Below are 18,322 nucleotides of genomic sequence, written 5' to 3' on the forward strand. Positions count from 1 at the left end.
TGGCACTCACGGACGCGTGCACGCACGCACACACACACACACACACACACACACACACACACACACAGAGAGAGAGAGAGAGAGAGAGAGAGAGAGAATAAATGAATGTAATAAAAATATAAAAAGTATCACAAAAAAAGTTTTCTTGCTTCTCCAAATGTGCTTTGGGCTTGTGAGAATTGCTGGGACTGCACAGAGTAAGAGGGAATTCAGAGTTGGAGTTGCATTTCCATTATGACATGAAAATGAGACTTTAGTGCCAGGGAGGGGCATTTTTAAAGTCCCCCATACTCGGGAGACCCTTCCTCAAGTCTCAGGAAATCACAACCACCCAAAGATCACAAGAAACCATACCTGGATGCAATCAGCAGAGGCTTTATTAGGGAAGTTGGCCAGCCAAGGTCAAACCACGAGCTCTCTCAAGAAAAGAGTTTGACCTCGAGTGGCGGGCTAAGGGGTCTTTTAAAGAGGAAAACCGCAAACCAGGGGAGTGAGGAGGGGGTAAGGGGTTGTCAAGGATACATAACATAAGAATAGTGAAACATTCCAGAGAAACCCACCCTAAAAGGTTAATAGCCATGGAAATTACTCAGTACAATCATTTTTCTCAAAAATGTGGTTTTACCATGTCACTGCCCTACCCTGTCAACTATCTATTAACTATTTCTCACTAGCTCCAGCCATAGAACCACAGCCCTGTCATTGTGTTTTTACCACCCAGATGACTTTCATTCTTTACAGCCAGTTCCTGAAACTGGCCTGGCTTGTTTCAGAGAAAAGTTTCCATGTCCCTAAAAGAACTTAAAAAACATCCATGTATGTATATATTCTATAAAAATTATTTTTATAATTTTTCATTCTTCACTATCTTTTGATGTCAAATTGATAAGGGGTAGAATTATAATCACCAACCTTTATTGTCAAATTAACTAGATTTGAGTTTAGCATGAAATAAACTTTGTCTACAAAGGTATTTCCAGTAAGGTTGAACTGAAGTAGGAAGAGTAGCCTTGAACGTGGGCTCCTGGACTGAGCAAAACAGAGGAGGCAGTGTGAGAGAGAAAGCATGCTTTCTTTTCCAAGCTGTAGTCACTCAGCAGCCATGGACAAACTGGGTTCACCTGAAAGGAGGGATGGAAATAAAAAAAGGGGTGGAGGTGTGAAAGAAGCATGAAACCAACACAAATGATCAAGGCTCAAAGTTTAATATGCATCATATATATATATATATAATTATATATATAATATATATATAATATATTTATAGTCCAAGGAACCTGTCCTTTGTTTCAGCAAGGCAAGCTCAGCAGGCAGTCTATTCTTCTAAGTTCCTGTAGGAAGTTGTACCAGCAGCGAGAATAGATGACTCCACCTAAGTCCTTAAAGTCTTGTGGCAAACAAGTTCTTTCAGGCCTGTTCAAGGCTGGGGGAGGGCACAGCATGCTTCCTTACTTCCAATGGAATGTGAACCATCACTTCACACCCATGCCACCATGCCCTCACTACCACGATGCACTGTGATTCACCACCTCACACCCATGCCACCATGCCCTCACTACCACGATGCACTGTGATTCACCACCTCACACCCATGCCACCATGCCCTCACTACCACGATGCACTGTGATTCACCACCTCACACCCATGCCACCATGCCCTCACTACCACGATGCACTGTGATTCACCACCTCACACCCATGCCACCATGCCCTCACTACCACGATGCACTGTGATTCACCACCTCACACCCATGCCACCATGCCCTCACTACCATGCTGCACTGTGATTCACCACCTCACACCCATGCCACCATGCCCTCACTACCACGATGCACTGTGATTCACCACCTCACACCCATGCCACCATGCCCTCACTACCATGCTGCACTGTGATTCACCACCTCACACCCATGCCACCATGCCCTCACTACCATGCTGCACTGCATTCCCTTCCCACTGTGCTATCACTTCCATGATGCATTTCATCTCTTCTTAAAGTCTGAGCCCAAACATATTTTTTTCCTTCAGTGGCTTTTTTTTTTTGAGGTGTTTTGTCACAAAATAGAGAGATGTAAGTAACACAGTCCCTTTCTATACATGTTTGAGCTTTCATTTCTGCTCAAATGAGATATAGCTATTCTGACAAATTCTCACCTTTTCCAAATTCTCACCTTTTCCAAACGTGAGATGTACATTTCCAACAGTCATTTTAACCGTCGCTGGATATAATAACTCCTTCATCTCACAACAGCTCCACTGACTGACTGTTCTGTTGTCTTCAAAGTACATTTTCAATTTAATCCACAGTGAGTGTATCTAACATTTAAAAGATGTCACAGAAAAAAATAGTTCACATACAAATGAATATATGCACTAAACAAAAAGGGGGCATTCAGAAATATTAAAGTTTTAATCCTGTAACTGGTCAGAAGTTATCTAGTCAGTCTTTAATTATTTCTTTTTGTTCCCACCAGCGTATCTTCCCCATTTGTAAAAAAAATTTTTAGCTAGTTGAGGTTATTTACTTGGTAGGATGACTTGAGTATTAATTTTTAGAGGTCTGAGTTATTTATTAACCTGCATTTTTGTTGGTGTCATTTTTTAAAGATTTATTTATTTATGTTATATATGTGAATATATATAATAACATATAACACACACACACACACACACACACACACACACACATATATATATATATATATATATATATATATATATATATATATATGTTATATATATGTGAAGACACTGTCAATGTCTTCAGACACAGAAGAGGGCATCAGATCCTATTGCAGATGGTTGTGAGCCACCATGTGATTGCTGGGAATTGAACTCAGGACCTCTAGAAGAGCAGTTGGTGCTCTTAATTGCTGAGCCATCTCTCCAGCTCTCTTTGTGTCATTTTTATTAAGTTTTTATATTGGGCATGGAAGTACTAAGAGGTCCTTCAGAGTTCACATGGACATTTCTGATTCAGTGAGCATACCATTTGTCCATAATGTAACATTCTTTCTTTATATAGAAAGACATCAAAACACAGTGGAAAATAATTTTGTGAGGGAGTTGCAATGGTACTAATGAAAAGGGGCCTCCTTTTATTGTTTCCTGGGACACATAATCTAGCTGTTGGAGAATTAGTGTTATACTCCAGTGTGTGATTCAAAGCACATAGTTTTATCCTGTAAAAAAAATACTATCATTTTTAGAATTCTTCCAACTTATGTAGTAATTGATTTTCTCATAAGCAGGTTTTCATCCCATTAAGCCCATCTGGTTCTAGGTGATGTCACCTGTAGCAAGACCAGTTAATGACACAGAATAAGCTCATGTTTGTGCTTGCTTTGCAAAGAAAAGAGTCCTTTCCCCAGTAGCAATGCAGTATAGAATTCCATGGTAGGAGGTTATAGCATCCTCTCAGGGCATGGGTGCTGTAGCTAACAGGAGTATGGTGGCACAATCAGCAAGTCTAGAAGATACATTTCTTCCAGATAAGATGAATATTTATGTCTTTTCAAGACAGCTCACTAGTCACCCATAGGGAGTAAATTTTGCTCAGATTTAGTAGTTGATTTTGGCAAAGTAGACAGGGTATTAGGCAGATCATTCTTGGTAAAGGATATTGATATAGCTGAATCCTCATGTTCTTGTTACTTTGGTTATTTTGGTTTTTGGCTCAGGTAGCAAGCACTAATATGGTTAGAGAGAGGTCATGTTATGAAAGCATGTTGCCTATACAAAAATTGCTGTTAAGAGTCTTTGCTTCAGAAGATGCACATAAACACAAGCACTGTCATGATCTGGGTAACCATGAAACCTCTTCTACAGATGTCACTCACTTATTTGTGCTCCTGTTAGCTTTTCTAACTTCCTGAGACAGAGAAATCAACTAAATGCACTCTGAAATCATGTACACTGATAGTGTTTTCTTCAGCACTATCCTTTAGAACAGTGGTTCTCGACCTGATCCTTATGAACCTTTTGGAGGGGGTCACATATCAGATATCCTATATATCAAATATTTACATTACTATTCATAATGGTAGCAAACTTACAGTTATAAAGTATCAACACAATAATTTTATGGTTTGGGATCATTATAACATGAGGAACTGTATTAAAGGGTCAAAGTATTAGGAAGGCTGAGAACCATTGTTTTAGAATCTTCTCTGAATGAAACAAGATTCTAAACTTGTCTGGAAAAGTTGTTCCAGTTGTTGGGCTGGAACAGTTGTTCTTGGTTTGCTAGTTCTATCATGTCATCCAGACCTATGTTGCTGCAAATTCTTCTTCCTGAAATTTGGGTATAAAGAATATCCTCAGAGGCCACAGACATGAATTAAAGCAGAGTAGTCAGGGCAAAAGAATTCACTCTGAAGGAGCCTGAGCTATTTTCTTACTCAGACTTCCAGCCCTGGATGAGCTTGGCCTTCTGAATGTGACATTTAGTTAATAATAGCTTGCTGTGGCAGCCATCCACCCTCATAAGTAAGTAGGTCAGAAAATTCTAGTTTATCAGGAAAAGCTCATGTCTCATGGCCATGTCATATGCCCTCTGTAGGCATTCAGTTTCTACAAATGCACAACATCAATTCAGAAAGTATTTTATCATGAGGAAAAGTATTAGCTGTAGAAATTAGCTTGGGTTTGCTTCCAAAAGAAAAGAAAATAGTTGATTTTCTACTATTTGGTGCTGCAAATTCCCCCATATCATGCTCCTACTTATCAGAGGTACTTTAGGTATTACTGGGTCTGTTAGCTCAGTTATTGATTTATCTGTTATAAAGACTACCAGCATGTTGTCTGGTTCTGCAGCCCAAACTTGCATTAAGTCTTCTCTTGCTCTCATCCTCACTTAAAACCGACAGAATTTTATGTGTCTATAGGTTGAAACAGCACACAAAATCTTTTAGAAATTGAGTCTCCTATTCCAGAATACCTGTCAACTATCACTGATGGTGTCCCTGATAGGTAAAAGAATGTGAGTCCCTTCTCTTTTCATTTGGAATGATTATATCTTGACATGTTGTGTGAGAGTGAACCATTATTTACTCCACTGAGGTATCAGGTACCTGAAGTTTGTAAGTTTTCTCTCCCATTCCTACTTTATACATGTCTTACTGAAGGATCTATAGAGTTTTCTAAATTCTCATTATCAGACATAAGGAGTGTAATGTCATTTATACTGTGGTCTGGTGTACGATTTGATTGAAGGAGACAGCTGAGGTTCCCTTTGAGAAAAGCTGACAGTACTCTGATGAAGAATGCTAAGGTATGCCGTTTGCACCAACAGTGTTTCACTCTGGTGACTGAACTCCATTATGTGTTCCTGAGAACGTGTATAAAAGGGTGGTTTTCAGGTCAATAGTTGCATGCTAAGTGCCTGAGTTCATGCTGAGTTTCCGTAAGCTAATACGAAAGAAACAGCAGGAGTTTTCAAGTCACCATCTGTGTACATTGCTATAGTTTCTGGTCATTCTCAAAGATAACTCTGAAGAGTTGGAGGGGATATGACAAGTAACCTCACTGATGATTCTTCAAAATCTTTGATGGAAGATTTAATCTCTTCACATTCTCAAGACCCAAGTATTGCTTCTGCTGATGACCCTGGCAGTGAGATATGTTTCATGGGCTTCTATTGAGTCTTTCCTTCCATACTGACCCTCACACCCTGCTTCTAGAGTCAACATGAAAACAGACAAAATCTACTGTGTGTTGTATTTCAAGCAAGTCCATCTTTTATTTGACTATGATACTGCTAATCACAGTATTTTAGGTCCTCAAGAACAGCCATCAATTCAAGACTATTATGTAACAATCCCCCAGAAGTCTGAGCATTTACTGTGGTCTCAGTGCATTCTAAAATATGTTCTTGGAATTCTGCTTATTGTACATCCTTGCAGCATTGGCTCAAGGTCACTTGTCATGGCTACTTGACTTCCTTCAATGCAGGGTTTGGAGTAGAGGTGTCTTCATAGCTTAATGTCAGAACTTCAGTTTCTTTACTGTGGTTACTCAAATCAGGCTTTTTTGTCCCAGATCTAGAATTTATTATATCTGTTTTAAAACACTTGAGTAAGTTACTAATCTATTTAATTTGGGGGGGAGGATTATGATCAATTAGCCTACTGCTAAGTATATGTGAGTCAAATAATTTTGATTACTTATATATCCCTCTTGCCTACCACCACCTTTCTTCTGGCTAAGAGAAATCATTTGTATCAATCATAGACTCCAATCCTTGACACATTTCTTGAATTTTGCCTCCTATATAATCCTCATGCAGGTCCTGTGCAAACCTTACAAACATTTAGAGTATTTATTTTTCTGTGTGCCCTGGGCCTTTGGAGAACGGTGAGACATGGCTTTAATTATGGGTCTAGGGCAACAGAGTACAGTGTGTGTGTGTGTGTGTGTGTGTGTGTGTGTGTTCAGAAAATAAAAACAGTTTTTTAAGGCTTCTGCTCAAGCTAAGAGTGCCATAAGATTTTAAATAATTTTTCAGACATCAGAGAAGAATCTAATTTTTAACAAAAAGTGCTCAACTTGATATAGAATTTTGAAAGTTTTGGCTGTGTGGGTTCAGCCAGAATCTCCAGAAATTTCAGTATTTATCATTTCCTAATCAATATCCTAAATTTCACTCCAGAGATCTGGAGAGACTGAAAATTTCACTTCTAGATTAGGAACTCATTAAACTGAGTGGTTGTTTTATTTTCAGATGTATTACCTCTAAGCTTCATGAGAGGATCCCCTTTCACAATGGGCACAGAAGTTCTCTAGCTCTCAAGTGGTGACATTGCCCAAGGGCTAAAGGACTGAGAGTGTCAGTACATTCTAAGGACTCAAGTGCATTACAAAAATCAATCCCAAGTCATGGTCCTTGGAGTGACTGTCATAACCAGGGAAATCAAGCACATCAACTGCCTGGCTCTCGAGGCACCAGTTTCAGTTGTCTTCACATCACAGTCAATCAACTGCAGACTATCATTTGATTAATGATAATGTCGTATGGTGTGGGTTACTACTATCTGATTTCTCTTTGTTGAGAAGCTCAACACTAAACTTTAACACAAGGGCTTGATCAAAGCCATTGTGTAATTTTGTCTTTGAGGAACTAACTCCTGCTACCATTTTTTTAAACCAGTTAGCTTCCAGTTTGGAGAAAAACCACTCAGGGAGAATTTAATATAAAACATTGTATTAAATGGTATACCAGGAATTGAATCATTGGAAGCTAGAAATGTTTTTTAAAAAAACATTAAAGAATTTTTTAGGACTGAATTAGAGTTCCTGAATAAGAAACAGGCATGGAAGGGTTCTTCCTTGCTGAGTTAAGATTTAATCATTCTTGGAGGTACATTTCAGTGAACTTATTGAGAAATTTCCAAGGTTTCACCAGTAAAAGGAAAGCAAAAGATGATATTTAGATGGCTAAGGCAAATGGTTGAACTATATAAATCAGGGTTCATCATCAGAGGGTCTGATTAGGGTTTTTATCCAAACAACTGGGTGTCCCTAAAAGTAGATGGAACTACTCTAGTCTCTCATCAACATCTTTGACAGACATGTGGTAGAAAGAACAACAGTGCTCCAGTACAGACAGAGAAGCCCTCCATCTGCAAGAACACCCTCCATCACTGCCCATCATTGACAATGTTTACTTTATGTATTTACAGGGCTGAGATGACAGCTTTGTGGATAAAGTACTCACTGTACAAGTGTGAGGATATGAGTTTGGATTCCGAGTTTTAAAATAAAATGGCAGATATGGTGGCCCACACCAGTAACCCTAGTGGTGAGGAGATAGGGGCAGTGGATAGCAGGACTTGGATGTCTGGCCAGTCTAGCCACATTGGTGAGCTTGAGGTTCAGAGAGAACCTCTTAGTCAATCTTACTAAAGACTTTAATTAGCATTATCACAGAAGCTAGAAATAAGTGGTAAAATTTGGAACTGAAGAACAATTCATGAGTGGTACTCCTAAACCTTCTTGCATCCATTGTTTTCTTTCTTCTCGCCATCTTTTCTAGTGTGCCCATCATCCAGCCTTATACAGAAATATCCAACACTTCTCTTGTAGTTTTCTGAGTTTGCTGATTAAAAACACCCTGAAGTAGAGGTTAGTGAAGAGGCCAGTAGAAGACATTAGCTTTTAAAATACTGATGCAATTTCATTAAGTGATATTGAGAATAAATCTGGCATTACCAATTTCATTGTGATCTTAATTCTCCTTCTTTCTCCCTACTCCTGTTCTGTAGCACAGATAATACAATTATATAAATATATAAAGCCTGAAGACATCTTTTCCATTGCTTCTGATTTGCAGTGGCAATGATTGGAATTTAGCCCAGAAATACTGTCACAATTACCTGGCTCCCTAGTGGCCTGTGGAAGTGTTATCAATTTAACAAGAGGGATTCTCCTAATACTGGCTGCCGGTTTATGTAGGTCCCAGTGGACAGATGGGAGTATTTGCCAGCACAAAATCTGCACTTATGCTTTCCCTAACTCAAGTCACTCATTAAGCCTTAAAGGTGTGTGGGAGGTCATTGTGGAGGCTGGTAAGCCCTTTTTGTTAAATTGTGTTCTAATTTCAATTGCAAATAAACATTTTCCAATTTCAGAGTCAATAAGCAATCTAGTGTTCCAGGCAATGAAAACCAGGCTGGTGGACTTCCAAGCGGAACCTCTGCTACCCCTGTGGGAGCCAACTGCATGGTGGGTCTGGTGCTGTTTATTCAGTAGATGGTGTCAGGCAAACCTGCTACAATAGATAAAAAAAACAAAACAAAACAAAACAAAAAAACAAACAAAAAATCAAAAAACAAACAAGATATTGGAGGTCGGTACTGTGAACTCCTTGGCTCTACTGTCAGTGAGGGCTAAGTATGAAGTTTCCCATTCACTTCCCATCCCTCTCAGTTTCCCTGCACTGTATCTGTTGGGATACTTGATTGCAGTTTATAAGAAGTACCTGATTGCAGTCTATAAGAAGTACCTGACTATCATAAGTTCTTCAGAAAACAGTCTATTAGAGGGTATCAGGGACTCACATAGCTAAGAGACACCTGAAGGCCTCAAGTGCATTCTGGAAGTTGACAGCTGACACAGGCTGCTCAGCAAACACAAGACTATCCCCTGTGCAGATGATTCTGTCCATCTATGAGACCACACATTATTCTCTGTCACTGGAGCCTGTGGGCTTATGTGCCTTCCTTTGTCACGAAGGTCATCTATTTATCCCAAGGCTACATGAGACAAAGAGATTGGATACGAATTAAAACAAAGGCGTCGACACTGACCTGTCCCAGGTACTGATTTTCTTTCAGATAGTTTATATTCTTACACCCTGCCTTGGACAACTTGTTTCTAGAGATCCTAGGTAGTATTTATTTATAAAAAAGTAATCAAACTGATATCTGATCACTCAGTCAGCAAAGATACATATACCATGTATAAAGTGTACCGTCTTGTTTCAGCTCAACCAATCTTGTGTAATGGTGTGGATGAATAGGCATATTCATGTTCTTGTAGATGCATGTGTGTTACATTTATTTGTGAATAGGTATATATGTAGAAGAACATTAGTTAGAGTGGAGTCATACTTTGTGTGTTATCTGTCATCTATCTATCTATCTATCTATCTATCATCTATCTATCAATCAATCATCTATCTATCTTCTTTTTTCTTTTCCATTTTTTGAGATAGGATCTCTCATTGGTTTAGAATTCAATATAGATGAAAGGTAAGCTGACCTGCAAGCCCATGATTCTGCCTATTTCCTCCTCATAGGCACATGGATTTAAAAAACAGCACAATGACAATGACAACCTCTTTTTTAAAAATTTTTTTTTAATATGTGAATTCTGTGGGGATTGGATTCAGGTCCTCAGGTGTGAAAACATATATTTTTCAGATTAAGCCCTAACCCAAACCAAACCCCATGGCTGTGTAGTTTCATCCACGTCTGCTCTAATTCTCTTATCTGTCTCAATCTCACTGCTAGATTTCTTTTAACTTATAGAATAGAACCATTAAATCCTATGGTTGCTTATTTCTGTGCTGGAGATGAAACTCAGGACCTTCCCATACACGCTAGGCTCACTGAACGTCATCCCCTGGCCCTAATCTTCAGTGGTCAAGTCTGTGGATGTCAGTACAGCCATTTCCTATAACACTCTCGTTCATCCTTTCCTCCTGTGGCCAAGCCTTGCTAGTGTTAGGATTTCTTTGAACCCCTGTTCTAGGGAGAATACAAGAAGGAAATAGAGCCACCCAGATATATCCCCAGTGTCACATTAAACAGCCCTGGCAAGAGACATTTTTAAAACAAGAATGTTGCATAAAGCATATTCTAGAATTATTTTTGGACTTCAGTGACCTGTGCTTTCTCTGACACCCACCATTGGACCAAAATGAAACAGGCACTGTAGTTAGAGTGGAGTCATAAACACTTGGGCAACCAGCTAAGGAACCAAAAAGGACAGGACCCTTTATTCACCTTTTGGATGTGTCCCTTTCCAGCTCTATATGGTATTTTACTGTTATTGTAACATATAACATGCATGGGTAAATAGGCACATGAATGAACACATGTTTGTGCACATGTAGAAACAGGGGTAGCAGCCACATGTGTGGACTCTCAAATGAATGGGACTTGGGTTAAAAACTTGCTCCAATCACTGAATGACTGGATCATGAAGCAATCACATGTCTATATCCTTGAATTATTTGCTTTATGACCATAAATTTTTCCCTTAATCCCTTTGACCTACCTTTGCATCTGGACATTTAACAACTACCTTATAGGTTTGTGTTCATGGTTAAGAATAGCTAATATTGACTGAGCATAGATTTTTGTATGGGTATTATATTCATAAAATATAAAGTTCTATATGGTGTAAGATACTATTGTGGGGTTATGGATGGTAGTGCATGCCTGTGCTCTAAGCATTGTTGTAGCTTCTGAGAGGACAGTCTGAGATTCAGGGTGAATTGCAGGCTTGGACTATACCATTAGTTCTTATGGGAAAAAGAAAAAAAGAAAAATAGCCAGAAAATAAAATGATGTTACTGTGCATAGCAGCTTGTTCGAGGACTCTCAGCAAAATGATCTTCACATTCATCTCACCATCACCTCTGATTAAAACGCCACTTGGGAAGTAAAGACCTTTCATTCTGAAATGATCCACAGTCAATCAAAAGGTTAAACAGCAAGCCAGCACTCTGATTTCCCAATCAAAGGCAAGTTCAACCTGTCAGCTGTGTTTGTAAGGAAGCAAAAGAACAGCAGCAGTACACTGAGGTGAGCTGTGCCTCATTTGAGAGACACTTCACTATGGACTTTTGAAAACCAACACATTGAAGCCTGTGACACATTTGAACTCTCCCTCCAGGTGAGACAGGACACAGACACAAGTTTGATGTACACACATACAGATACATGTTTCCCTTTCCAGCTACATATGATATTGTACTATTATTGCAACATATAACATGCATGGGTAAATAGGCACATGAATGAACACATGCTTGTACATATGTAGAAGTAGGGGTAGCAGTCAAATGTGTGGACTCTCAAATGCAGGGGACTTGGGTTAAAATCATGGGACTGAGAGAAAGTAAGAGAATGTTTAAGTGAACTCTGTTTTTGGAAAGCCTGAAACATTTGAGTCTGTGCACCACGATGAAAACACAGATGGGGTCTTTATGTCACCATCTTGGGGCAGACATCTTTCTTTAGGGAGCCCTAGTCTGTGCTCTGAAGTTCTTGTAACAGATTCACAACCCCACTCACATTGTGAAGAGGCATCTGCTTTAGGTAAAGTGAACTGATTTTTTTTTTTTTTTTTACTTTTTGTTTATTTTTTACTTACTCATTTAAGTGAACTGATTTTAAATGTTGATCTCACAACACATCCTTTCACTGTAACCAGATGCCAGCAAGCCCTCTAGACTCTGGTCAAGTTGTCACATAAAGTGTCCTTTTGCAGCAGAGAAGAATATTACCTAGTTTTACTTGAGGTGGCTGTGAAAACTCCGAACAGGATAGATAGACTTTAAGAATCGACAGAAAGTGGGAGTTTATTTTCCAATTAAAAAAGCCAAGTAGTAAAGTCTTGCCAGGAGCAACAAATTCACTAAAGTGTTAACACCCAAAGGAGCTAATATCTCAGCATAACCGAGTATTTATTCCCACAAGCCAGGAAAATGGTGCTATAAAGGCCACTGGTGGACCTGCTTGTGAGCCACCTAGACACCATTAGATGATTGAACTACAATTAGTCTAAACATGAATGTGCAGGGGTCCTCGTGCTTGATGATGGTTAGAAATCACTTTTTAGCTGATAAAACCAGTAATTTGTCAGGCTGTTCATTTGGATCTTCCCACCTAACGGATACCAGCTGAGGTCTAGCATTAAGCAAATTTGTAACAAGCCCATGATTCCTGTTCAGATATTTCCATGACCTTACCTAAAGAAGTATTACTCCAGAATGGACCCTGGCACCAGAGTATGAATGAACGTAGTGGGGGCTGAGGACAAGACAGCAGCTTGTGACCAGAGTCACTAGGTTTTACTGATGGTCCTGACCCTGACCATCTGACTTTGTCCTCTGAACTCATGGGAATGTAGGGCTTCATTTGTTATCCCACAATGGTACCTGGCATTGATGCGATTACTCACAATCTGCTCTTTCTTAGATAAGGGTAAGGACATGAGGCAAGTCCAAGTGATAGGATGCTCTGAAGCTGAGTTCTAACTTTCTTCCTAACTAATCACATTTAAAGCTTGATTAAGGGCAAAATTGACTGTGGTTCTCTTTTTATACAATGACTTGTTTTCCAGTATTCCTTGGCTCTTGCTATATACCACTTTCTCATGATTGTTTTCTACCAACCTATGTAAAATCACCAGATACTTCTGAATGCATGTAGGGAATGAGCTTCACATTTTGGTGGCACCCACCAGTTATGTAAATATTAGTCATTCTACACAATGCACGATGAATATATTCATCCGATTGTCCTCTACACAGTTTCTAGAGCCAATCTTATCTAAATACAAAGACAAAGCCCCAGTGTTGCTCTAGCGAACATCTTAGCTGGGTTCATAGGTCATGTCTTAAGTTTCCCTCAACACCATCATGGTTGCTCTATATACTTCAGGACTGGTTTGCAGGTGGATACTCCAACTTGTCCTTGAGATTGTAGCTGTGACCTTAGCTACATCCAGTCATTTAGGGCTACGCTTCTCAGCTCAATGACAGACTCTTACTCTAGGCCAAGGATAATCATTAGGATCTGGATACTACGATCTACCTCTCTTTGAGTCAGGTACTTGCTTGGAGTTGGACCAGTTTAAGATTATTGAGCTTAGGATAACCATACATTTTTAAGATGTTATCATTTTCAATTTAGATTTCCATTCTGAAATAATTAGTTCCCAGCACAAACTCAGATTTTTACTAGCTCTTTCCCCTTCACGGCCACTGTGGAATAGGACTTAACAGATTCTACTAAGTTCAAAGACGATGTGACACTACACAAATAATAAAAGACAATGGCAGTTCAACGAGATGAAAATTTAAGATTGTATTTTAAGTTGACTCAACATAAAAATTCACATAAAATTTTCGTAGGTTTCTTAAGCAAATTCAAAACTTGCACCATCGAAGACAGCTTGGTCAGCAAAGAGCCTGCCTTGCAAGCCCCAGGGACTAAAGTTTGACTCCCACAGCTCATGGAAAGGAAATGAATGTATGGTGGCACAGGGCTATAATCTTGATCTCAGGAAGTAGAGGCAGGCAGGTCACTGAGGCTGACTCGGCTACCCTCATTCCTATATTTCACTCTGAAACTGACTAGGCATTCCTAGGATGAGTCAGGTCTGCAAACATGACTATTTTCAGCTCAAAAGAGGAAGAACAGATCTTTCCACTCAGACTTCTATAGGCAGAATATATGCTTTAGCATAAAGTTTCATTTGTTAGTATAATAGCATTCTGTTTTTCACCTGGAGAATGTACTTCTTGTCTATCAATTTGAAATAGGACCCCAGGAATGATCTATAGTAATATTTGAGGACCAAAACCTTCCTCTAAGTATGTACAAAGTGCAATTCATGAACTTCAGAGTATTTCTCAAAGTGTGCTGTCACAATCATTTCAGACACCACATAAATTAATTAAGAATAGACTGTCCTTCCTTGATATTAAAGTCTATCCATTGTCATTCTCCAAGACCTTGAATATGTCCCTTACTCTAGTTCTCAGAAGAGAGAGATGATTTTTCTGTGGAGAGTGTATATTGTGATATGGAACACAGAATTACAGAGCAAGGGGACATTGCTAAGAAGTGCTCTGAACTCTGACAAGAAGCTACCATACCACTGAGATTCATTATCACTTTACAACAAGCACAAAGGGAACACATTTGCACTGTCACCTTAGGGGCAGGGAATAAGCAAGCACTTTATCAGCACCTGCGATGCTCAGCTGCAGACTCTCTCCGGAAAAGCTGTTGCATTTTGATAGACCATCAATCTCAGCTCTTGGGCAATTGGCTTTCACCTATGGTGATGTGGGAAATCAATCACGATTCCCGGAAGGCAGAGCAACTGCTTCCAAAGGTCACATTCAACAATCGCAGTTGCTTTGCTTTGGAAGTGTAAAAGGTATATCTCTGGGTTCTGCTTGAGTTCTCCTGGCCAATTTGGAAGAAGGTATGATGGACTCTGAATCATTGGTAGTGGGAAAGTCAAACAGAAAGACTGTCATTTTCAAAACCATCATGTCTGTCAAATTGAACTTGGAACTATAAAAATTACGCAATTTCAAATTCCTCCCATAGCTGCTATGACTTCACTCTAAAGTCAAATTTGATACATTTCAGCTTTCTTGCACACGTGGTTTCTAACAATAGACTGCCTCAGCACTTACAATCAACACAGTCCCATCCCTACATTTTTTGATGCATGTCAATCAACCAACAATTTCTGTCATTTTTTCTCCTTTAGAACACATCTCCCACTTATCTCTACTTTCCTTTTAAAATAATACAGAATTTCACCTAGATTGTTGAAATGCCTTGTTTAAATACCTATTTGAAGCCTATCCCTCCAGCTCACAATGAAGCTCTATCCTCAGATATACTTTTTGCCAGGCCACTCTTCCCACACACTAGGAAGAATGCATTCATGTAGACGAGGAAGTTACCTAGGCTCACTGGGATGAAATGTATAAAACACTCAAAGTCATGTATTATTGTTGGCAGGTTGACGATGGCTCTACAGATTCTGGGTCTCACCTTTTCTATTGCTCCTGACTGACTTCACTGCTGATCTCCTCAAACAAATCATTCATTGTTTTGTATCTTTCTCAACCATGTACAATTATCCATCTATATTAGTCAGGGTTCTCTAGAAGAACAGAATAGATAGAATGATCATATATTAAAGAGAAATTGTCAGATTTGTTTAAGGAATATGGTTCACATAGTCCAATAATGGCTGTCTCACATCAGAGAGGCTATATTCTGGTAGTTTCTCAGTCCACAAGTCTGGATAATCCAGCAATCCCAATGTAGTGGTGAAGATTTGGAAAACTCATGAAAGGCTCTTTAGCATCCAATAAAAGCCTAAAGAACCTAGTTCTAATACTATGTGTCTTAGGTACTTTTGTATTGTTGTGTAGAGTCACCATGGCCAAGGGAATTTATAAAAGGAGTTTCTTGGGGCTTATGGTTTCAGACAGTGTGTCCATGACCATCATTTCAGGGAGCATGAGAGCAGGCAGGCAGCTATGACACTGGAGCAGCAGCTGAGAGCTCATTTCATTATCCGCACATGTGAGGTGGAGTGAGCTAACTGGGGATGACATGGGCTTTGAAACCTCAAAACCCACCTTCAGTGACACATTTTTTCTAACAAGGCCATACTTCCTAGTCCTTCCCAAATAGTTCCACCAACTGAGGACTAAGAATTAGAGTGTGTCTGCCTATGGAGGCCATTCTCATTCAAAGTACCATAGCAGTGAAAGAATATAGTAAAAGCAGCAGCAGAATAGATGAACCTGCCATGGAGTGTGAAGGCAAGCCAGCCAAAGCAGTTTCCCCTTTTTATCCTGGCTGCCACTTGAAGGTAACAAGCACATTAGAGTGAGATTTTCTACTTTACTTAATCATATTTTATTTAATTAATTTGAATACCTCCCAAGATTTCCAGGGGTTTGCTTTTTAGTTGATTTCCATGTTTAGTCAAGATCCTGATGAAGAGTATTTCTCTGCCATTAGAAACCACCAACTGGCATGGTGTAGTCTAGTTATGCTTTTATAACAACATACAACATACTGGATACACTTGAAACAACCCAGCCTTGATTCGAGGGTTTGAGCCTGGTCTTATTATATTTTGTTGTGCCATATTCAGTTTATATTACTGTGAGTCCTGCTCTTTTTTGAAGGGAAATGGAGGAGAAATGAATCTAAGGTAAAGGGGAGGTTGAAGGGGGCACTAGGAGAAACGGAGGCAGGGAAATTGTACTTGAGATGTATTACATGAGAGATAACAGCAGCAACAGAAACAGCAGCAGCACAACAACAACAACAGCAGCAGCAACAACAACACAAATTATTTTCTGTATGCAGTGGAGGCTGGTAAGTCTAAATTCAAGAAAGCAGAAATGGGATTTAGTAAGTGAGCATCCCTTGGATTGCAGACAGCTATCTGACTATGTGCTCTCCAAGCTTGGCCTTAGTACTTGGAGAAAAAAAAAATCAGTACACAATAGTAGACTTGTGTTACTGTCTTAGTCAGGGTTTCTGTTCCTGCACAAACATCATGACCAAGAAGCCAGTTGGGAATGAAAGGGTTTATTCAGCTTACACTTCCACGTTGCTGTTCATCACCAAAGGAAGACAGGACTGGAACTCAAGCAGGTCAGGGAGCAGGAGCTGATGCAGAGGCCATGGAGGGATGTTACTTACTGGTTCATTTCCTGTGGCTTGCTCAGCTTGCTTTTTTTTTTATAGAACCTAAGACTACTAGCCCAGGGATGGTACCACCCACAAGGGACCCTCCCCTCTTGATCACTAACTGAAAAAATGCCAGCTGGATCTCATGAAGGCATTTTCTCAACTGACGCTTTTTTCTCTGTGATAACTCCAGCTTGTGTCAAGTTCACACACACATACACACACACACACACACACACACACGCACACACAAAAAACCAGCCAGTATAATTTACTATGTCTGACTTTGTGTGGATTCTAAGGAATCAGAGCTATGGTTCTTATTGGTTGGCAAATACCCATTGAGCCAGCCTGTACTAGACAGACAGTGCTCTTCCCATGATCCCTTACTCTTTGATAGCCCTTAGTGCATGGCTTAGTTCTTTCCTTCAGATCACCTGGCTCACAGCATGCAATAGCCTCACTTGATCTTACTGGATTATAAATTCCACATGGCTGTCTGTGCTTTCTGTCCTCATATGGTTCACACTTCACAGGAACTGGCTGCTTGGCTGAAGGCCATCCCTTCCATTTTGCTCATCTCAGAGTCCCCACCTCAGCCGCATCACTATTCTGCTTTGACATTGCTACTTGCCTAGGCTCATATATAAAAATCTAAAATTGATTCTCTGATTTCATGCTCTGCCAAAATTTTTCAATTTATTTTTCACCATAAGTCTGACTGCTCCAAACCATTGTGTTTGTAAATTTATCCGTGTCCTAACCCTTTCTTACCCACATTGCCTTCATGCTTGGATATTTGAATACGTGATATCAAGCAAAATGCTTGATAGCAGTTGCTTTTGAGTGTGAAAACCTGATTACTTCTAGAGAAAAATACCTTTGCAACAAAAGGGTGGGTGTGACAGGTTAAAGTAACAGAATGGCTTTTTTAAAATGTTTTTCAACAATCCAATTAGGAAATGTCTCGATGGGGATTTGGTTCAGGAGTCCAGCCCTTCAAACAGGCAGAGCAGACATCTTTTACATATGAGTCTGACTTTGAAAACTATCTGTAGGATAGAAACTACACAGAATATTCCTTACATGATGTTGGACAGACACTAATTGTTCATCAAGTTTCTCCTGAAATGGAGAAACTTGAAATGGTTGGCTTCAGTTTGGAATATATATCATTAGAAAGAAAAGAACTTTAAATAACTAGCACAATTCTGCCAGAAAAAAATGCCTACTGTATAAAAGTCATGTGAGAAACACTATTTACTTTTGAGACCAGATTTATCTCCATCTTGGGGTGCCAACTCACTATTCAGAAAGGCAAGCTTGTTCCACTTGCTCACTTCACAG

The 18,322-nt window shown here is 39.5% G+C and overlaps 1 long non-coding RNA gene across 1 annotated transcript; it reads right to left on the reverse strand.

The window, feature by feature from the left end:
- Positions 1-380: 380 nt before the first annotated feature.
- LOC143439572 (uncharacterized) lies at positions 381-17,187 on the reverse strand. The gene is made up of 3 exons (XR_013107734.1): positions 16,887-17,187; positions 2,171-2,315; positions 381-1,121 (listed from the first exon to the last, which is right to left on the reverse strand). It is a non-coding gene; the product is annotated as an uncharacterized LOC143439572 (long non-coding RNA).
- Positions 17,188-18,322: the final 1,135 nt, after the last annotated feature.

Source organism: Arvicanthis niloticus, chromosome 27, assembly GCF_011762505.2.
Source record: "Arvicanthis niloticus isolate mArvNil1 chromosome 27, mArvNil1.pat.X, whole genome shotgun sequence".
NCBI lineage: Eukaryota > Metazoa > Chordata > Mammalia > Rodentia > Muridae > Arvicanthis > Arvicanthis niloticus.